The sequence below is a fragment of the Tiliqua scincoides genome, chromosome 6 (assembly GCF_035046505.1).
Source record: "Tiliqua scincoides isolate rTilSci1 chromosome 6, rTilSci1.hap2, whole genome shotgun sequence".
Lineage (NCBI taxonomy): Eukaryota > Metazoa > Chordata > Lepidosauria > Squamata > Scincidae > Tiliqua > Tiliqua scincoides.
In genome coordinates this window covers 21,423,616-21,443,290 of record NC_089826.1, presented here as the reverse complement: position 1 = coordinate 21,443,290, position 19,675 = coordinate 21,423,616, and the positions used below count along the sequence as shown (strand labels likewise).

At 45.0% G+C, this 19,675-nt stretch overlaps 1 pseudogene; it reads left to right on the top strand.

Annotated features, from left to right (window-relative positions):
- The first annotated feature begins 16,893 nt into the window (after window positions 1-16,893).
- LOC136656505 (5S ribosomal RNA) lies at window positions 16,894-17,010 on the top strand (annotated as a pseudogene).
- The last annotated feature ends 2,665 nt before the right edge of the window (window positions 17,011-19,675 follow it).

The following is a 19,675-nucleotide window of genomic DNA, read 5'->3' as shown; positions in this document are numbered from 1 at the left end:
AAGGTATTGAGAATAAAAAAGCTAATGTTACAATGCCATTGTACAAATCGATGGTAAGACCACACCTGGAGTAATGTGCCCAGTTCCAGTCACCACATCTCAAAAAGGATATCGTGAAAAGGTGCAAAAAAGAATGACTAAAATGATTATTGGGCTGGGGCACCTCCCTTATCAGGAAAGGTTACAGCGTTTGGGGCTCTTCAGTCTAGAAAAAAAGGCACCTGAGGGGGGACATGATTGAGACATACAAAATTATGCAGGGGATGGATAGAGTGATGCTCTTTTCCTTCTCACATAACACCAGAACCAGGGGACATCCACGAAAGTTGAGTGTTCGGAGATTTAGGACAGACAAAAGAAACTCTTTCTTTACTCAGTAAAGAAAATCCTGTGGAAATCCTGTGGAAATCTGTGGTAATCTTTGCCACAGGATATGGTGATGGTATCTGGCCTAGATGTTTTTAAAAGAGAATTTGACAAATTTTTGGAGGAAACGTCCATCACGGGTTACAAGTCATGATGTGTTTCTGCAGCCTCCTGACTTTACAAGTGGGTTACCTTAGAATGCCAGATGCAAGGGATGGCACCAGGATGCAGATCTCTTGCTGTCTTGTGTGCTCCCTGAGGCATTTGATGGGCCACTGTGAGATACAGGAAGCTGAACTAGATGGGCCTATGGCCTGATCCAGCGAAGCTGTTCTTATGTCCCCTGCAGTCATAAGAGAGGGCCCTTCTTGGGGTACCTCTGCCATCTGAAGCCAGGGGGACGGCAGTGAGGTGTAGGGCCTTCTCAGTTGTGGCACCATGCCTCTGGAATCAGTTACCAGAACATCTGAGGGCAGCCTCTACAGTTTATGGTTTCCAGCAAGGTTTGAAGACCCACAAGTTTGACCTGGCCTTTGGGGAGGGAGGCAATCCTTAGGAAACTCTTGTAAACTTTTATACTGCTGATATTTTATGCTTTTATGCTGCTGATATTTTAATCTGCTCTTCTATTGGCATCTTTTACATTGTTTTAATGGTTTTTTATGGTTTTATTTTATCAGTTGATTTTATTGTTTTATCTTTAGAAAAGCAGAATATAAATAAATAAATAAAGGTGACACCAAAGACATATTGGTGGCAAATCTAAGGAACAGAAATTCTGCCCAGGATCACAGGGAACCACATTTTCAAAAGTGCCCACAATTCAGAGCCTCGGCTGTCTAAGAGCTTCCTATTCCATCTTCAAATATGGGAACATTCTAGGAGTAGGTTAGCATTTTCAACAGTTTGCCACAAGTGCTCTTTATGTAGAAAGAAGCCTCTGCATACATGAGACTCAGGGTTTGGTGATTTTTTTTTTTGATTGTTTGTTTTAATGGTATGAGCATAGGTTTGCTAACCCTTGAAATTAATTTTAAAATGTCCTGAACCTGGAAAGGATCTGCGCACAGAGACCACTGAGCTAAGTGTACAGCCTAGAGGAGGTGCAATGTTGGAATCATGGGACCATGCGAGCACATTTGAATGGGTTTGGTTTGGATGGGGGCAAAATACAGGTGTTTGGGAACAAAACACCTTTTCTATCAACTTACTGGCTACTGATCTCTATTTCTAGGCACACCCTATTTTTAAAGCTGTAAACAGTCTGGGAACAAGTCACATAAAGACCGTCTCCTTCCATAGAATCCTACCTATATTGAGGTCAAAGGGAAAACCCTCTTGTGTGTTCCATGTGTACAGTCAATGGGAATGTTAGCAACAGTTTACACAAGTGTTGTACCCACCCATTTGAGCTCCCTCCCCTAAGAGAGATCTTTGGTCTCTTCTTCAACCGTATTCTGACACTATGTAAATGCAATTTTATTTTGGCAGGCATCTAGTCTGATGGTTTTCTGATTGTATCTGGCTTCTTCTCTGCGAGATTGTTTTTAGTTATCGTTTGAGTTATCGCTTACTCGGTTTTCATAATTATGCTTTAAAATGCCACTTTTTAAATGTTGTGTTGTTAGCCACCTTGGGTTGTTCTTCAAACCTTAAAGGCAGGCTATGAGCACGTCAATAAATAAACAAATAGGCCCAGCACAAAGACCACAGTTTTGATTGTCAGAGCCTGCCTGGAAAAGAACCCAGCCTGCTCCTTGAAAATCCTATTGGCACCTTGCTTGCAAAGCACATTTGACACTGTGAACAAAAGCCATCTCCTTGCATCGAATAATAATTAGTTGATTAGTTGAATAATTAGTTGATACAGGCCCAAATCCTAACCAACTTATGGCATAACTGTGCCAATGGGGCGTGTGCTTCATCCTGCAGTTGGGTGGAAGTCATGGAGGTCACCTCAAGCTCAGGGAATGTTTGTTCCCTTACCTTGGAGCTGCATTGCCCTTATGCTGGTGCTGGAAAGTGGGTTAGGATTGCACCCAAAGTTGATTTGTTGCACCTTTCACCCTCATCTCCACTTCATTCTCTGCCAAACTATTAAAAAGTGCCATTAGCCACTATACAAGGTCCCAGATCATGATCTAGATTTCCTGCATGTAGGCATGTTCTATATGCCTACATGGCATCTATAGTAAGGCCACACCTGGAGTATTGTGTCCAGTTCTGGTCGCCGCATTTCAAAAAAGACATAGTGGAAATGTAAAAGGTGCAAAAGAGAGCAACTAAGATGATTACGGGGCTGGGGCACCTTCCTTATGAGGAAAGGCTACGGCGTTTGGGCCTCTTCAGCCTAGAAAAGAGACACCTGAGGGGGGACATGATTGAGACATACAAAATTATGCAGGGAATGGACAGAGTGGATAGGGAGATGCTCTTTACGCTCTCACATAATACCAGAACCAGGGGACATCCACTAAAATTGAGTGTTGGGCGGGTTAGGACAGACAAAAGAAAATATTTCTTTACTCAGCGTGTGGTCGGTCTGTGGAACTCCTTGCCACAGGATGTGGTGCTGGCGTCTAGCCTAGACGCCTTTAAAAGGGGATTGGACAAGTTTCTGGAGGAAAAATCCATTATGGGGTACAAGCCATGATGTGTATGCGCAACCTCCTGATTTTAGGAATGGGTTAAGTCAGAATGCCAGATGCAAGGGAGGGCACCAGAATGAGGTCTCTTGTTATCTGGTGTGCTCCCTGGGGCATTTGGTGGACTGCTGTGAGATACAGGAAGCTGGACTAGATGGGCCTATGGCCTGATCCAGTGAGGCTGTTCTTATGTTCTTATGTTCTTATGTTAATGCACACCCAGTAACAGCATGTGTGCTCTGATGGTGGCAGGTTGTATGTTCCATGCGCGTGTGAAGGGGGAAAACATCATTCCTCTCTTGCACAGATTCTGCAACTTAAATAAGAAGTTGTTTTTATTTTTTGATCTTGTTTTTATTTTTTATAATGGTAACTGTCAAAGACTGGACACTTACCATGCCACACACAAGTGAGTGACATAAGTAGGTTATCACAAAGGAGCAATTTCAGTCAGACTCCCTCAGGGCCCCTTACTTTCCAGCACTGGCATAGCGGTGACAATGGGACATGTTCTGCATCCTGCAGTTGGGTGTCACTCACAGAGGCCTCCTCAAAGTAAGGGAAAGTTTGTTCCTTTACCTCAGAGCTGCGTTGCCTTTAAGTCAGTGCTGGAAAGCACTGACATAAGGGGTTAGGATTGCACCCTCAGTGATGAAGATCCAAAGGGATAGATCATGGGCTAGTAAAAAATAAAGCTTATTTCCCTGCAAACTTCTTTCTTAGTTAAGAAAGGCACAATGGCACAGGATCCAAAAAAAGTTGTAGGGCAGCAACTGATTCCTAAGAAAATAATTCCATATGTTTTCTATTGACCTTTCATGGGTTACAGTAAGATTTGTTTTTGCTTCCAACCATTACTTTGAGTTTTGGGGAGAAAATATCTTGGAAGGTTTTTATTTTATTTTATTTTTTAAGTAATATATAGCATACATACATTTTCTGTCACTTTTCTGTCTTTCCCCCCTTTGTATGGGATGTAAAAATCAAAATAATTTATGTCTTATTCAAATCTATAAAGTATCATAACAGAAAAATACTAACTTTTATTATTCTAGTTGAACATTTTATGAATAGGTGCTCTATCAGATTGATACGCTGACTTTTTAAGATAGAAATGATACTGTAAAATAGGAGAAATGGTTTGCTCTCCCTCATCATTTTAGAGGCAATTTTACAAAGTCATTTTTTAAACAACCATTCCCAAAAGAAACAATCCTTTCTCTGTTATTTTACCTTTTCTCCCAATCTGGCCTGTTATGCATGTGTGTGGTCCTGCCATTATACCCGCTCAGCGTACTACTCATCTGCCATCATCTGTAATTCATTACGGTCACAAATATATACACCCAGTGAAACCTAAAACCACAGACAGGTTCCAGAACATCCAACAGAGACAGCAGGTTCAAGTCCTTTGTAAAGAAAGGCTTTCAAGCTTATGAGGTCAGAAAAAAGCTGGACACATTTACAAGTTCTTGGGGAGCTCCAATTGTTCTGAGTTTATCTTTTCTAATACAAAACACTAAACCATTATGTTCTCCTTAGACAAGGAGAGCAAGCTGCTGTAATTTTGATGATGCACCATTCTCTAGGCCAGGGGTGTCCAAACTTTTTGGCAGGAGCGCCACATCATCTCTCTGACACTGTGTCAGGGGCTGGGGGGAAAAAAAGAATTAATTTACGTTTCAAATTTGAATAAATTTACATAAATTTATATAAATGAATATATTAGAGATGGAACTTGTATGAATGAATGAAGGTCTTGCAATAGCTCAAGGCCTATAAAAGGCCTTGCACAAAGCAAGGCCAGCCTTTCCTTCACTGCCACTGCTGCATCACAGACATGAAACAACAAGCAGTGGAGGGAGCCTTGTCCCACAGTTCACGCAAGAGGTCGAACAGTTGCCCTCACGCTGAGAGCAGTTGCGTCAGGCCAACACGGACTCCAGCAAGTCTCTGGAGGGCCAGAGTCTCATTGGAGACTGAGGGCTCCCTGAAGGCTAGATTGGGAGTCCTCGAAGGCCACAAGTGGCCCCCAGGCCTGGGTTTGGGCACCCCTGCTCTAAGCAATGGTCAGAAGTGGGGCTGGAAGTGTGTTTTGCCACACAGTCTGTCCCTCTAATCAAGCTGTGGTTGCTTAGCTGTAAGGGGTTCAGAATGATGGAGCACAAAAGACTTGGGCAAACAATGCAGACATTTATGCACCCTGTAGGATCCCCGCACCCAAGAGGGGCCTGGGACCGGCCTGTTCTAGCCCCTAGGGAGGCCTCCGCTTGGCTTGAGTGTTCCCAAAGGGAAATTAGCCTCTGTGGATGTGTGAGGTGCGTACAAACTCAAGGCACGAAACTTAAGGAGGAAAACCTGTCAGCATTTATTGAGGCATTTCCAAATGGTGGGTACTTTTGTGTGGGTTTTACTCCACACAAAAGTAAGCCAACAGCCCCCCCAGCCCGCTTTGCTGTGATTGCACTTTTATAAGCGAAGAAAAACAGTTGTCTTTAGCTTACACCTATGCAGTTTCTTGTCACCCTTTCCTTTCTTCACCTTTTGCCCCAGCCTGTGGCTGGCTATGCAGTTCCTGTTAAGTGTCTAGGTGTGCGCCGGCTGGCATTCTGCAAGCATGCTGCTTTTTACCTTAGCAAAATTAGCACAGAGGTATCAAAGTAGATTGACTACTTATTGAGGGCAGAGGGATAGTGATGCATTTTCCTGGTCATTTGGCAACATGAGGGGGAGGGGGTTCCAGCACCCTTGTCCTCCTCCCTAGTTGGCAACCTTCAGTCCTGAAAGACTATGGTATCGCGCCTCTGAATGGTGGTTCTGGAACAGCGTCTAGTGTGGCTGAAAAGGCCAATTCGGGAGTGACAATCCCTTCCACACTGGGAGCAAGTGCAGTCTGTCCCTGGTCTGTCTCCCTGGCTATGGGCCTTCCTTCTTTGCCTCTTTGCCTCAGACTGTTGGTCAAGTGTCTCTTCAAACTGGGAAAGGCCATGCTGCACAGCCTGCCTCCAAGCAGGCCGCTCAGAGGCCAGGGTTTCCCACTTGTTGAGGTCCACTCCTAAGGCCTTCAGATCCCTCTTGCAGATGTCCTTGTATCGCAGCTGTGGTCTACCTGTAGGGCGCTTTCCTTGCACGAGTTCTCCATAGAGGAGATCCTCTGGGATCCGGCCATCATCCATTCTCACGACATGACCGAGCCAACGCAGGCGCCTCTGTTTCAGCAGTGCATACATGCTAGGGATTCCAGCACGTTCCAGGACTTTGTTGTTTGGAACTTTGTCCTGCCAGGTGACATTTCTCCTCCCTAGTACAGCTGCCAAAACTGGCTTAGAAGCAGGCACTGTTCCCCTCACAGCTCCCTGCTTCCCACTGACTGCCTCTCATCCCTAGCTTCCCTGTTTTATGGAGCAAGCCCACCCCCTTTGGCCCCTCCCCTTCCTCCTGGTGGGGCAGAAAAGGCCCTTTCCTGTGCATTGCTTGTTTGCCTTGCCAGTCTCCCCTACCTAGTTGGGGTGAGCCAACCCTCTTTGCCCTCCTTAAGGACAGAGATGCCTTCTTACCCTGGGCATCTGGGCCCTGCTCCAGGGTAAGTTGGGGGCCAGGGCAGCTGGGGGGAACCCCAACACACTGCTATGTATTATGTACCTGTTGTGTACAAAATCCCAGAGAAAGACAAGAAGTTGAAGGATGGAATATATTGATTTCTTACATCTGAGCACAGTGATCCAAATTTATCACTGCCATGGCACCCTCTGTCTACAGCGCCCTGTTATGGTGCTGCCATTGTATAAAAACTCACACCATTGCAAGAATAGAGTTGCACTGGGATGAAGTGTTGTCCTGGGGCAAGGTGGGTAAAAAGATGGCCACTGACAGTGGCAGCAGCCTTTTTTTTTGTTACTCACACTTCCCTGGGATTATGCTGCATCCTGACAGACATCTGGATTAAAATAATGGCCCCTGCCAGGAGACAGATGTGCTTTGTAGCTCACATCACTGCTGACGTAGGTGTCAGCTAAGCAGCAATTAAAGTGAAGCCTTTGATTTTTTTTTTCCCACAGGGGGAATAAGTTGGCAAGAATGGGAGCCCTGAAAATGCATCCCGCTTCATATCCATCCATTGTGTTCATGTCATCTGCCTGATTATTTGCAGAATGAATGGAACCAGGATGAATGAACCCTGTTAGTCCTGGATTCCATTTCTTGGAAGTCTGCCCTCTGAGCCAACGTGGAATAGCCCTAAATACTGCTGTTGCAGTGGGAATGAGAAATATGCCTCTATACCTCCAAAGCAGATTTATTACTGTAATAATAACATATGGCCTTTAGTTAATCCCAGCAAATTGTTGCACCTCCTTATCCCAGGAATTGTGGCAAACCTCCTCATTAGAGTCATACTTCGCTATATGGTGTCATCACTAAGGGCAAACAAGAACAGAGTAAATTAAGAAACCACATTTACAAAGAGTACCAAAACACTGTCAAAAAAGGGAATGTTTGGGTGGGGAATATTTGACACAGCTAAAAATATTAATGAAAATTAACCATTTTTTGGGTTCAGCTCTATTTTTTCACCCTTTGGTTGTGGTTAATGCAAACAGACAATACAATGATAAAATAGTGAATGATGTCGTGTCAGATCACAGCTATGTGGATGTGCTCCTATAGCTTTAAAAAAAGCTGTTCTAAACTGCTTGCCATCAAGCCTCAAAATATGATGAATGTTTCACAAAGTACATTCATGGACAGCCAGAAACCCAGAGGCAATGTATGTTTTGGGTCAAGCTGCGGATCACGTTTTGGAAGCATGACAGAACCTTTAAAGTTATTCAGCTTTAAAGGAGGATAAAAATTCCAGACCTACAGCATAGAAATGGTCTTTGGTTTAATATTCCAGAGGTGAGCTGACTCTTTTTTTTTTTTTTTTTATAAAACTGTGTGCATATTTCTAAAAAGTCAGTGAACATATTTGAAATTTCACTGCACATCCTTGTGTCATTACCTGTTTTCTTCGTCCTCGGGGGACACAGGTGATTGCAGCTTCTTTTCTTTCTCAACAGAGGCAAGGCAATAAGACAGAATTACAAAGCAAACTCCTGCCTGTAGAAGAAGGAACATGATTTTTTACAGCACAAACTCCTGGGTCTGGTGGAAACTCCTAAGACAGGAGGAAACTGGTAGATATTTACATGGGCCATAAAAATGAAAATGAACCAGTGGCGTCAAGAAATAAATCCAAAACGTTGAATTCAGTTGATGGGGGGGGGGGGATTGGTTAAAGTGGGAAGGATCTGGGGAGACAGGCAAAGCTTTTTTTAGCATGACAGACTTCAGTGCCCATGTTTTATATCATCAAGAATGTTGGAAGCAATTATGAGCAATTTCCTTAAATAAAGAGCTGAACAGCAGGATAGACTTCAGATATGTTTGGCATTTGACTGCAGCGCTCACCTCCATGACAGAAGTCTAAAGTGACGTTTAGGGCATGTCATAAACATTGCATTTAGGAAACTTTGCGTGGGAATTCACCCAAAGATAGTAAATCAGCCAACCTGGCCTACCCCTAAGATTCTAGCATTTCCATTGCTTGTAAACATTTGGCCCCATGAAAGTAGGCAAACGTCTCTGTAAACATGAGGCTGTCCAAGAGAAAGGAGAAAACTGCTAAGGGGGTAGCTTGATGGGTGAGACCTCTCAACTTCAGCAGCTTCAGCCAAGGGGACACAATAAATTAAGGACTGGGCTTGGAACTAGGAGGCACAGCTCCCCGTCTCCCTTCTGCTTTATGGCTCATACAAGTCATTATTTGGACTGAGCTGAATTTTTGTGTATTTATCTGTCAAAATGTTGAACATTATTTCCCATTTTGCTTTTAAAATTTGACTGTGGGGGGATACTTGAAAGAAGGAGAACTTTGCACCAGCAACAAAGATTTTGCAAAATATTGGAGACTCCCTATCACGCCAACCATATGAAAGAATTTTGGCAGATCAATGTGAAATCTTGTGTTCATCGTTTTGGTCAAATTTACAGATCATGTGCGAATGAAAAAACAAAGACAAAACTGGACCCATTTGTTAGAAATTGGAATCTATTTGTTAATGTTTCCCAAATTAATTACATAGCTCCAAATTTACAGGCTTGTTTCTGAAGTTACTGCTTACAGCCCAATCCTAGCTAGGATTTGCAGTGGCAGATCTTTCTTAAGTCCTGGACCAGCAGTGTGAATGCTGTACTGCTATTGTGTGCTTTGGGACCACTGGTGCAAATTACTGGAAGTCCCACAAACATGACAGTAGCTCCCAGATGCCCCACTGGAGCAGGCAGGTTGGCAGCAGGAATGATTCAGCAAGGATTGTGGGCAGTTTAAGAAGGGGAGAGGACAGGCAGTGTGCAGTGTGGAGGAGGTTCAGGGGAGGATCATGGTGGCCATCAGGGATGGGAACTGGAGTTAAGTGACTCGAGTCACAAAAACACGTTTTTCTCTGACTTGTGCGGACTCAGGTCACACGTGTCAAAGACTCAGGCAAACACTTGAGTATGGGGCTACTGACTTGGAAAGCGCCATGGATTTGGATGACTTGAGTTACCTGGACACGGCTTGGGGCTGCTTGTGTACTCTGATGTGCCACTTCCGTGTCGCTTGAAAGACCTCGTGCAGTGATTCGGAAGTTGGGCATTCGGATCTGCGCAAGCAACAGCAACCAGCAGCAGGGTACATTATGCTCAGTCAGGAGGCAGAGACAGGGGCTGGGGGTGGAGGGAAACTAAATTTTTTTGTTGGTTTGGGTTTGGGTATTGGGTTGAAGAAGTAACTAGCTGGGTGCTGTACGTGTCCAGAACACAAGGGAGGGAGGTGCTTCTTCTTGTCCCATGGATTATCCAGTAGACGGAGGATGCGTCCTGATTTTGTGTCTCTGAGAAAGGGAGGGGGAGAGGAGAGCCTCACATTTCATTGTGGATCGTATGGAAAGAACCAATCAGTGCGTTCTGCATTGCTGCCTTCACTTGAAGAACTCTTGTTTACTGATTTACTGCAGGGATATCAGGGGAGTGTTTTTTTAAGAGAATTCCAACACACACACACTGGCAGCAGTTCCTTTTTTTTCCATGGAGCCATAGCTGACTTTTTTTACTGAAAAAGCTCAGGACTCAAGTCTTTTAGAGTCCTGAAAACATGCTGGGTGACTCAGAAATTCCACCCATTAGGACTCATTTTGAATCAAGTTCAAGGAGGCAGAGAGTCGATGCAACTTGAGTCAAGTTGCACTAGATTTGCCCATCTCTAGTGGCTATGGAACACACAGATATCCTATCCCCCATTCCCCATCCCGAACTGCCCCCCTATCCTCAGATGTACACCCAGAAAATAGTTGGCAGAGGTCCAAGGAGACCCATTTGAGGGGAGACATCTTACAGTAAGATGAGAAAAAGTTTTACTTACCTTTCCTAGGCCATCTGGTCATCCTCCCACAGCGTGCAGCATGGCCTCCATCAGCTGTGCTGTGTACTGTGACCTTGCGGGGAATAGCATGGAACCCCAAATGGAAGTTTTGGTGATTTTATACAGTATAACCCCTTCAATTCCTGATTAGTTTGAGGTTTCCCTTACATTTTTAATTACAAGTACTACAATATAATAATAATAATAATAATAATAATAATAATAATAATAATAATAATAGACTGTAATTCTATTAGTTATCACCTCTAGTTATCACCTCTGGGGGGATTAGGAATGTATGAGGATCCTCCCCCAAGTGTAAAATACTGCTTGGGGCAGAGTCGTGGGCGAAATGCTAAGCAATAACTCTCTGCCCCTCCTGCCCAAGCTGCTTTGGGTTTAAAAAAAACAATATGAAGTAAGGAATCACAGAAATCTGCTTTGTGTGTAGTTTGAGCCTGAGGGTGCAATCCGGAGAAGTACCTGGGCCAGAGGAAGTCCTTTGCACCAGCCCAGGAGGATTGCAAACATGCCATAAGGCACTTTAGTGCCTCCTCATGAGTCAGCAAGGCCGACATGTGGAGGCACATCAGTCTGCACCAGTGGAGGCACCGCGTCATGCATCAGCCAAACTTGATCAACACAAGACTCTGGGGTGGGCAGGGAGGAGGCAGGAGGGAGGCGTTCTGGGATGGGGGGAGGACAGGTAGTGGGTGGTCTTGGGGGCCGACAGGTGGGGAGCAGGCGGCAGGGCTGGGACCCGTAGTTATGCCTAATCCCAACACCTGTTCCCGGGGAGGTCAGAGCGGCTTCAAGCTGCTCCGCTTTCCTTGGACTTGTGCCATCTCAGGAGGTGGCACAAGTCCAAGGAGACCCATTACCTCTGGCTGAGCACTTTGGGCCCCTAACCTGTGCTGGATACACTGCAAGCCCCTTGTTCCAGCGCAGGTTAGGATTGCACCCTAAATTCCTTAGCTAAACTTCCATGGGCACAAGGGAACAACTGCAAGCTGTCAGGACATTACTGTCAGAGGTCTTAAAAAAGAAAAGAAAAGATAGCCACCACAATGAACCAGCCTCACATAGGAAGTGGAAATATTCTGTTTGATCTTTTGGGATTTCCAGCTCAATTTTACATTCAGAACACCTAGGAAATAAACTAAGGGCACAATCCAAACCTTGAGTTTGGCCAGCCCAAATCCCTTGGGCCGGCCTGGGAGGGTGGCAAATGTGCCTCCCACGTTTGCGCCTCCGTGGGAGGAAGCCAGGCCAGCACTCCCAGAAGCACCAGCCAGCGGAGGCCAATGGAGGCCTTCATGCTGGCTTCCTCCCGGCTCCTTGCGTCCATTCAGATGAGCCAACACAAGCCTGTTCCAGCGCAAGTTAGGATTGCGCCCTAAGACATTGGATAAGCATCGGTCATTTCATAATTTACATGGGCTAAACTAATTGTATGATGTTGCTGTTTATCTCAGCCTGTTCCTTGGGTTCCATTTGCCCCACCTGAAAAAATGCTATATGAGGGTCAGTTTGGCCTGGAGCAGGAAATGTACAAGTGTCTCTGAGTGACTGTGTAGATGAAAGTGGGAAGAGCTGTACAGCAAAATCCATCATGCAGGTGTTGGCCATAGCTGTAGCCCTTGTGTCCTCCTTGGGTGTGTAAGTGCTGAAGGAATTAGGTTATGTACACAGTGGAGCCTATTAATTAAATTAGGGATCTCTGACAGCAACAGCAACAGGAGGAGGATCATCAATCACCACAAGAACAGGCTGGCACACGAACATCATACAAAAGGAAGGCTCTTAAAGCTGCCTGCCGCTCAGGACCACTATCAGGGGCTGAGGATTTGGCTGCCCCAGAGTCAGTTCTGCAGCTGATCTAAGGAGACTTAGCTGGCGTCTTAGTTTTAGAGCAGTCAAACCATATTGATGTAATTCACTAGCTAGAAAGGAAGCTTCACTGCAAGTTAGTTATTTGATTGAAAATGTTTATAGGTTGCCTTTTCTCTTAAAAACTAATCTTCTCCCTCCCCCACACCAGTGCCAATGCAGCTGCAGCAAACAGGTGAACTCTACATCTTATGGGAAGGGGGCAACCCAAACTAGAGGTAAGAAAGAATGTCGCCTATGCGTCTTCTCAGGCATACATCACTTATTTTGTTGGCGTATGTCCGAGGAGGGAAAGGGGCAAGGAGCTTTTAAAAAGAGGGGACAAGCTGCACCATTGCTACCAAATCCAGCCCCTCTATCCCCTTCTCCACCTCTTTGGTTCTCCCCACCAAATGTCCCAATCTCCCTCTCTCTGCCCATGGCCCACTCCCAATCACTGACTTCCCAGCAGATCCAGGGAGACCGCTGCCATGTGCCCAGGACCGCTTGCTGTGTCTGGCTAGGTAATGCACTACAGAGCATTATATTTTGTGACGCCATAAGTCAGGCTGCATTACCAGAATGCAAGTTCCAGCAGTGCAGTCCGATTACAGGATTGGGCTGTAAGGTGCCCAAGGTGCCTATAACCAATACAATACAATAAAGGGACCATATCAAAGGGACTATATCAAACACCTTCTGAAAATCCAGATATATAATATCCACAGGTTCTCCTGCATCCACATACCTGTTTACCCTTTCAAAGAATTCTAAAAGGTTTGTGAGGCAAGCTTTACTCTTAGAGAAGCCATGCTGATTCTCCCTCAGCAAGGCTTGTTCGTCTATGTGTTTTAAGATTCTATCTTTGAAGAGGCATTCCACCATCTTACCCAGAACACACGTTAGGTTGACCAGCTTATAGTTTCCTGGGTCCCCTTTCCTTCCCTTTTTAAAGATTGTTGTGACATTTGCTATCCTCCAGTCCTCTGGTACCATAGCCATTTTAAGGGACAAGTTGCATAGTTTAGTCAAGGGATCAGCTACTTCATTCTTCATTTCCTTAAGAATTCTTGGATAGATGCCACCTGGGCCTGGTGACTTGATCTTTAATTTGTCAGTTAGGTCTGAAACATCTTAACCTCTGTCTGACTTAGGGCCCAATCCTGAACACTGTACGCTGGCTTAATGCCAGCGTGCACTGTCGCAAACGTGCCATAGGGTGGTAGCCCAGTGCTGGCTGGTGCTGGGCTACCGCTGGGCAGCCATCAAATCTCCACCACTCAGCTGTCGTGTAGACCACCGAGCAGCAGAAAAGTGGACGCCTGGGGGGAGGCAGGGGGGAGGCATTCCAGGGAGGAGGGAGGCAGGTGGAGGGTGGGTAGAAGGCGTTCCAGGGAGGCGGAAGGTGGGGAGAGGGTGGGGATGCATTCTGGCGGGAGGGAGGGAGGGAGGCAGAACTACTGGAACTTCATTCCACCGAATCCAGAGCCTGTGTGTTGGGCTCATCATCCTACATGGAGGCTCTTGATTCACTGCCGATCTTTGGGTTGGCAGTGAATTGAGTAGCTCCATTGCAGGGCTATTCACATTGCTCAGGAAAAGGGGACAAAAGTCCCCTTCTCCCAAGGAGCTACAGGTGGCTGCCCGGAGTACGCAGGATGCAGGGGCAGCCATTTTTGACACCACTGCAGCCCCATGCCCTGGGCAGCTCAGGAAAGGGCTCTTAATTCCTGGTCAGGAGGGCCCATTTGAGCAGTGGTATCTGCCCTGAGGTCTTCTGCCGTGAATACAGATGCAAAGAACTCATTTAATTTCTCTGCCACCTCCAAGTCTCCTTTTATCTCTCCCTCCCTCACCAACCAGAGGGCCAACTACTTCTCTGGTGGATTTCCTACTTCTAACATATTTGAAGAAGCTTTTCTTATTTCCCTTAATGTTGCTGGCTATGTGTTCCTCATAGTCTTTCTTGGCCTCCCAAACCACCTTCTTACATTTTTTTTGCCACAGTTTATGTTCTTTTTTATTCTCCTCATTAGGGCAAGACTTCCATTTACAAAATAAAGCTTCCTTGCCCTTTATAGCTTCTCTGACTTTGCTCATTAGCCATGCAGGCACCCTCCTGGACTAAGTTGGACCCTTCTTCCTTTCCGGTATACACTTCTGCTGGGCCTCTATTACTGTTGTTTTAGCCTCCATGCATTCTGGAAAGACTTGAGTCTTTTTACCTTCCCTTTCAACCTCCTTCTAACCAGCCTCCTCATTTGAGGGAAGTCTGCCTGTACGGAAGTCAAGGGTTTTTGTGTCAGATTTGCTTGTTATACTTCCCCCGACATGCATGTCAAAACAGATTGCAGCATGGTCACTGTTCCCCAACAGCTCAGTAACATTTACATCTCTAACCAAGTCCTGAGTATTATTATTAATATAAATATAAAATAACAGTATTTATATACCGCTTTTCAATGAAATGTTCACAAAGTGGTTTACAGAGAAAAATCAAATAACTAATGGCTCCCTGTCCCAAAAGGGCTCACAATCTAAAGAGATGCAAAAGAACACCAGTAGATAGCCACCAGAAAAGACACTACTGGGGTGAGGAGAACCAGTTACTCTCCCTCTGCTAAATCACCCATTTGAGGATCACCCATTTGAAAAAGTGCCTTTTACCTAGTTAGCAGGAGTACAACACAATATTAAATCCAGAGTCATCTGTCCTCTGGTGGGTTCCATGACTAGCTGCTCTAAGGCACAGTCATTTAGCAAGTCAAGGAATCCGGTCTCTCTTTCATGACCAGACCACAAATTGACCCAGTCGATATGAGAATTACTGAAGTTCCCCATGATTACAACTCTGTACATCCTCGACACCTCCCTGATCTGTTTCCTCATTTCAAGGTCCCCTTCAGGTTTCTGGTCTGGAGGACGATAGTATGCCCCCAGTATTATATGGCTCCTCAAGCCTGGTAATTTAACCCACAGTGATTTTATGGTGGAGTCGAACCAGCCTTCAGTCTCTACTTTGCTAGATTCTACCCCTTCTTTAACATAGATGGCAACCCCACTTTCAACACACCCCTCCCTGTAGCCTGGGATTGCAGTATACCACGGATTCTCCATATTCCACCAGGTTTCCTATGACCATCATCCTGGGTAGCAGGGAAAGAAGGAGACTTTTAGGTGAAAAGTAATCACTCTGTTAATTTCTCCTTGCATCACCAGTGTGCATGCACCCAGAGAATGGACAAAATGGAGTCAACAGGAAACAGCCAAGTGTACAGAGTACACTTAACATATGCCCAGCAGTGCACTAATTCCCAGGTCCACATGTGCATAGTGTAGAGATGGGTAAACATAGAACAGCTGCTGAAGGAAAGAATAATTCTGAGACAGCCGCATTCAGGTAATTAGTAGTGTGAACAGCGTGCTTCAATCACATGAACCTTTGTTCCCTGGCAGCACTCAACAATATGAGATGCCACAATTTTCACAGCTCAGCAAAAGGTCCCAAACAAGCTTTTTGTAGGAGACAAAATAGCTTAATGAGTTTGTAAGTGAAAGCTCCATGAATGCTAGACTGTTATAGAAAGGAAAACTCACTGGGTGAAAACTAGTCAGATATTTAAAAAAAAAAAAGATTTGGTTTAAGATCAGTAGGTGCTTTCACCTTGCTAAGGTCTTTACATTTTCTCTTGTGCTGCAAAAAGCATGGGGAACTGGAAATTAAGGCGATCACCTTCATTTCCATACCATGTAGCATTAAAGACTTTGTACAGTCTTCTATATTATGCTCACTTTACAAATGAGGCTGTATTCACCTGCCTTTGTCTTTCAGCTCAACATTGGGCTGGGGAGGTTACATTCAGGCAGACATGCAGCAAGTGAATCCTCCAACACTTGCTAGAAATATACACCTAATGAATGTCTGCCTTATGCATTCCTAAAGGCACAATCCTAACCCCTTAAGTCAATGCTTTCCAGCACTGGCTTAGCTGTGCAAATGGGACATGTGCTGCATCCTGCAGTTGGGTGTCACTCGTGTTGTGTTGGGTGTTGAGGCCTCCTCAAAGTAAGGGAATGTTTGTTCCCTTACCTCAGAGCTGCATTGCCCTTATGTCAGTGCTGGAAGGCACTGACATAAGGGGTTAGGATTGCACCCTAAAAGGCACAATCCTTCCCTAAAATATCCCCTACTATTATATCTGTCTGTCCATCTCTCTAAAATTTCTAAAATCCTTCTCCTGCGCTGATAGGAATGTCACCAAAATGGGATCACCCACAACATTGTTTGGATACTTACTGAATTGTAGAGGTTTGCAGACCTTTGGAGTTTACAACACACAACAGAAAAGGCAGCCAAAGGAGGCAAAAAAATGTCATAATATGCTTTGCTTCCAAAGTAGCCTGAGGGTTAGCGCCTGGATTACTAAAGAGGCACAACTTCCTGCTAGGCGAGAAAGTACTATACTTTCAATTACATCTTCAAAGTTTTTACTGGCAAGATTTTGAATGGACTGACTTATCGAAAGATGAAGATTGGAAAAAGAGAAAGAAAGAAAAAAAGATAACATTTAAAATAACAACTGTTACCCTGCACATGCCCGATCTCGTCTGATCTCGGAAGCTAAGCAGGATCAGGCCTGGTTAGTACTTGGATGGGAGACCACCTGGGAATACCGGGTGCTGTAGGCTTATACCATAGTCTTTCGAGACTGAAGGTTGCCAGCCATTTAAAATAGAGAGGGGAAAGGACTGCTGTCTGCTCAATATATAAGACTCCAGCCAACCCCATGCTTACTCAGACATAAACCACAAAAAGTCCAGTGGAAATTACCAGAAGATTTGTTATGGGACCCTCTTGTGTGTCATATTCATACATGCAACAATGGAACATAACAGACAGAATTAGTTTCAGCAAGGTGAAGATTATCCCTTTTAAGTTCTCCCCCAACAAGTGCCAGCCCAACCATAAAGCCATCTGATGCAGTTTCCATCAGAGCAGGTGACAAGAGGAGTGGTGGATTGGGGTAGCATGCCTTTTACCCTGGGTCTGTTACCACCTCCCTCTAGCTATCCATGGACGTGACCCACATCAATTTGTCTCCTGCTCACTGGAGTGAGAAGTGGATTGTCCAAGTCATAACCATGAGCTTTGGATGGCTTTCTCAAGCTCAGGAGTGCAGGACTTCCTATCTAAGTTATAGTGATCACACACAAAGGAGGCCCTTAGTTCATGTAGTCGCTTCAAAAAGAAGTTCTGCACTTCTAGGTTTCCAAAAACTGCATGACAGAGCACAATAAGAGGCTATTTTTTTTTCTTTCTCCACAGATACAGAGATGGCAACTGCAGAATCAGGCAGTATCATTTTGAAGATATCTGGTGAAGACCAGATTTCCCAGACCCGAGGTATCCACTAAATATCTAGTTCCATCCTTAGGATTATCAATAAGGCACACAGAGTGGCTTGTCTATCTCTTGCAAGTGTCCCATGCCCTTTGAAGGGGACATGTTGAAAAATACTCCTCTAAATTCACTGAAAGACCTATACATTTTATAAAATATGGGGTCTGCACTCATACGAATGCATCAATTGTGTCAATCTGTTGAGAAAAAAAATAAATGTAAGGTAAATAATGCCAGCATGGAAGATTAAGGGAGCAATCCAAAAATGCTCTTGGGCCAAGGCAAGTCCCTTGTGCCAGCCCAGGAGCAGGTGGGCAGGGAGTGGGAGGCGGGATTTCAAGCCACTCCGCTGTCCTGGGACTTGTGCCACCTCATGAGGTGGCACAAGTCCGAGGAGACCCATAGGGGCCAGTGGCCCTTACCCAGGGGTAAGGGGAAAAGTTTCCCCTTGCCTCTGGCTGAGCCACTTACGGCCACTATCCTGCACTGGATACAGTGCAAGCCTCTTGGATTGCCTGTTCCAGCACGGGGTAAGATTGCACTCTTGTTTATATACCTTTTTGTCTTCCTCAGACAAAAGGTTGGATCTCGTATATGTGAAAATATTGTGTTCTGTGGCCAAATCTTATGCTTTTCTATTCATATTAAAATGATTTCTTACACTGGACGGTACATTTGGAGGGCTTTGTTCTTGCTGCTTATCTAATGTGCAGCTTCCCCTAGTAAGCATACTTCTTGAGACAATCAAAGCTTCAATCATGTTTTTCTGGCCTTCCTCCTTTCTAAACGATAGGCCATCTAATCTAAGAAACAAAACAATACCATCTGCCAATCTCTCTGCACAAAAATGAAGTAACACATAGTAAATGCTCTTAGCAACCAGCTGGAGAGCCCTCCATATGTGAAAACACCTTTGTGTACAGTGTTTACCCAACCTATGCAAAAAAACAAAACTCTGGAACATTCATAAAAGTCATGACATATAATTCATAGAGAAGGATGGGGAAGGGGGCATCTGTCAGAACCATTATTTGCAGTGAGTAATTTGATCAGTCCAACCAAGGAATCTTGTGAATAGGTTACTTCCTGTAACAGCTGCCATCCAGATCCCCTGAGACAAATGTACATGCCCTATAATAGTCCGCATATTCAGAGTCCTTGGTGTGTGTGTTTTTGTTTTTTTAAAATTTAAACTGAATCTGGGAAAGCATATGCTGCCAAGAGCGATAGCAATAGGGTTTTAGAGAAAGAAAACTATGGTAGATTAATTCTGTGGTGAAAATTAGTAGACTTTTACCAAAAGCTGACCAGAAACTATAGCCTAAAGCAGCGATTTTCATCCATTTGCATCTCATGGCACACTGACAAGGCCACTAAGGCACACCATCAGGTTTTTTTTACAATCAACAAGGCACACCATGCTGCCAGTGGACATATCTCCATTGGCCCTACTAATAAATGACCTTCCCCCAAATTCCAGTGGCACACCTGTGGACTACTCGTGGCACACCAGTGTGCCACGGCACAGTGGTTGAAAATGGCTGGCCTAAAGGATTGTGGTAGAGAGACCCCCATATCGTCTAGGGTGAGCTGACAGATTCACCAGCTTATATACTATGATAGCCCAATCCTGAGCTGCCCGGGGCACCCAGGCTCGGTGACACCAAGAAGGGCTGCCGCTAGATCCTGCACCTCCCAGGCTACCGCGGGAGGCGCCTCAGGAGAAGTGTTTGTGGGTTGTAGTGGAGAGAGAGTGGAGGAGGCAAAGGAGACTTGCTTGCTGACTGAATGGACTGACTTTGTGGCTAACTGACCTACTGGATTGCAGAATGTGGCTTCCAGGGTGGTTACTGGAGCTAGGCGGTTTGATTCTGTCAAACCACTGCTTCGGCGACTGCATTGGCTGCCCATTCGTTTCCAGACCAAATTCAAGGTACTGCTTTTGACCCTCAA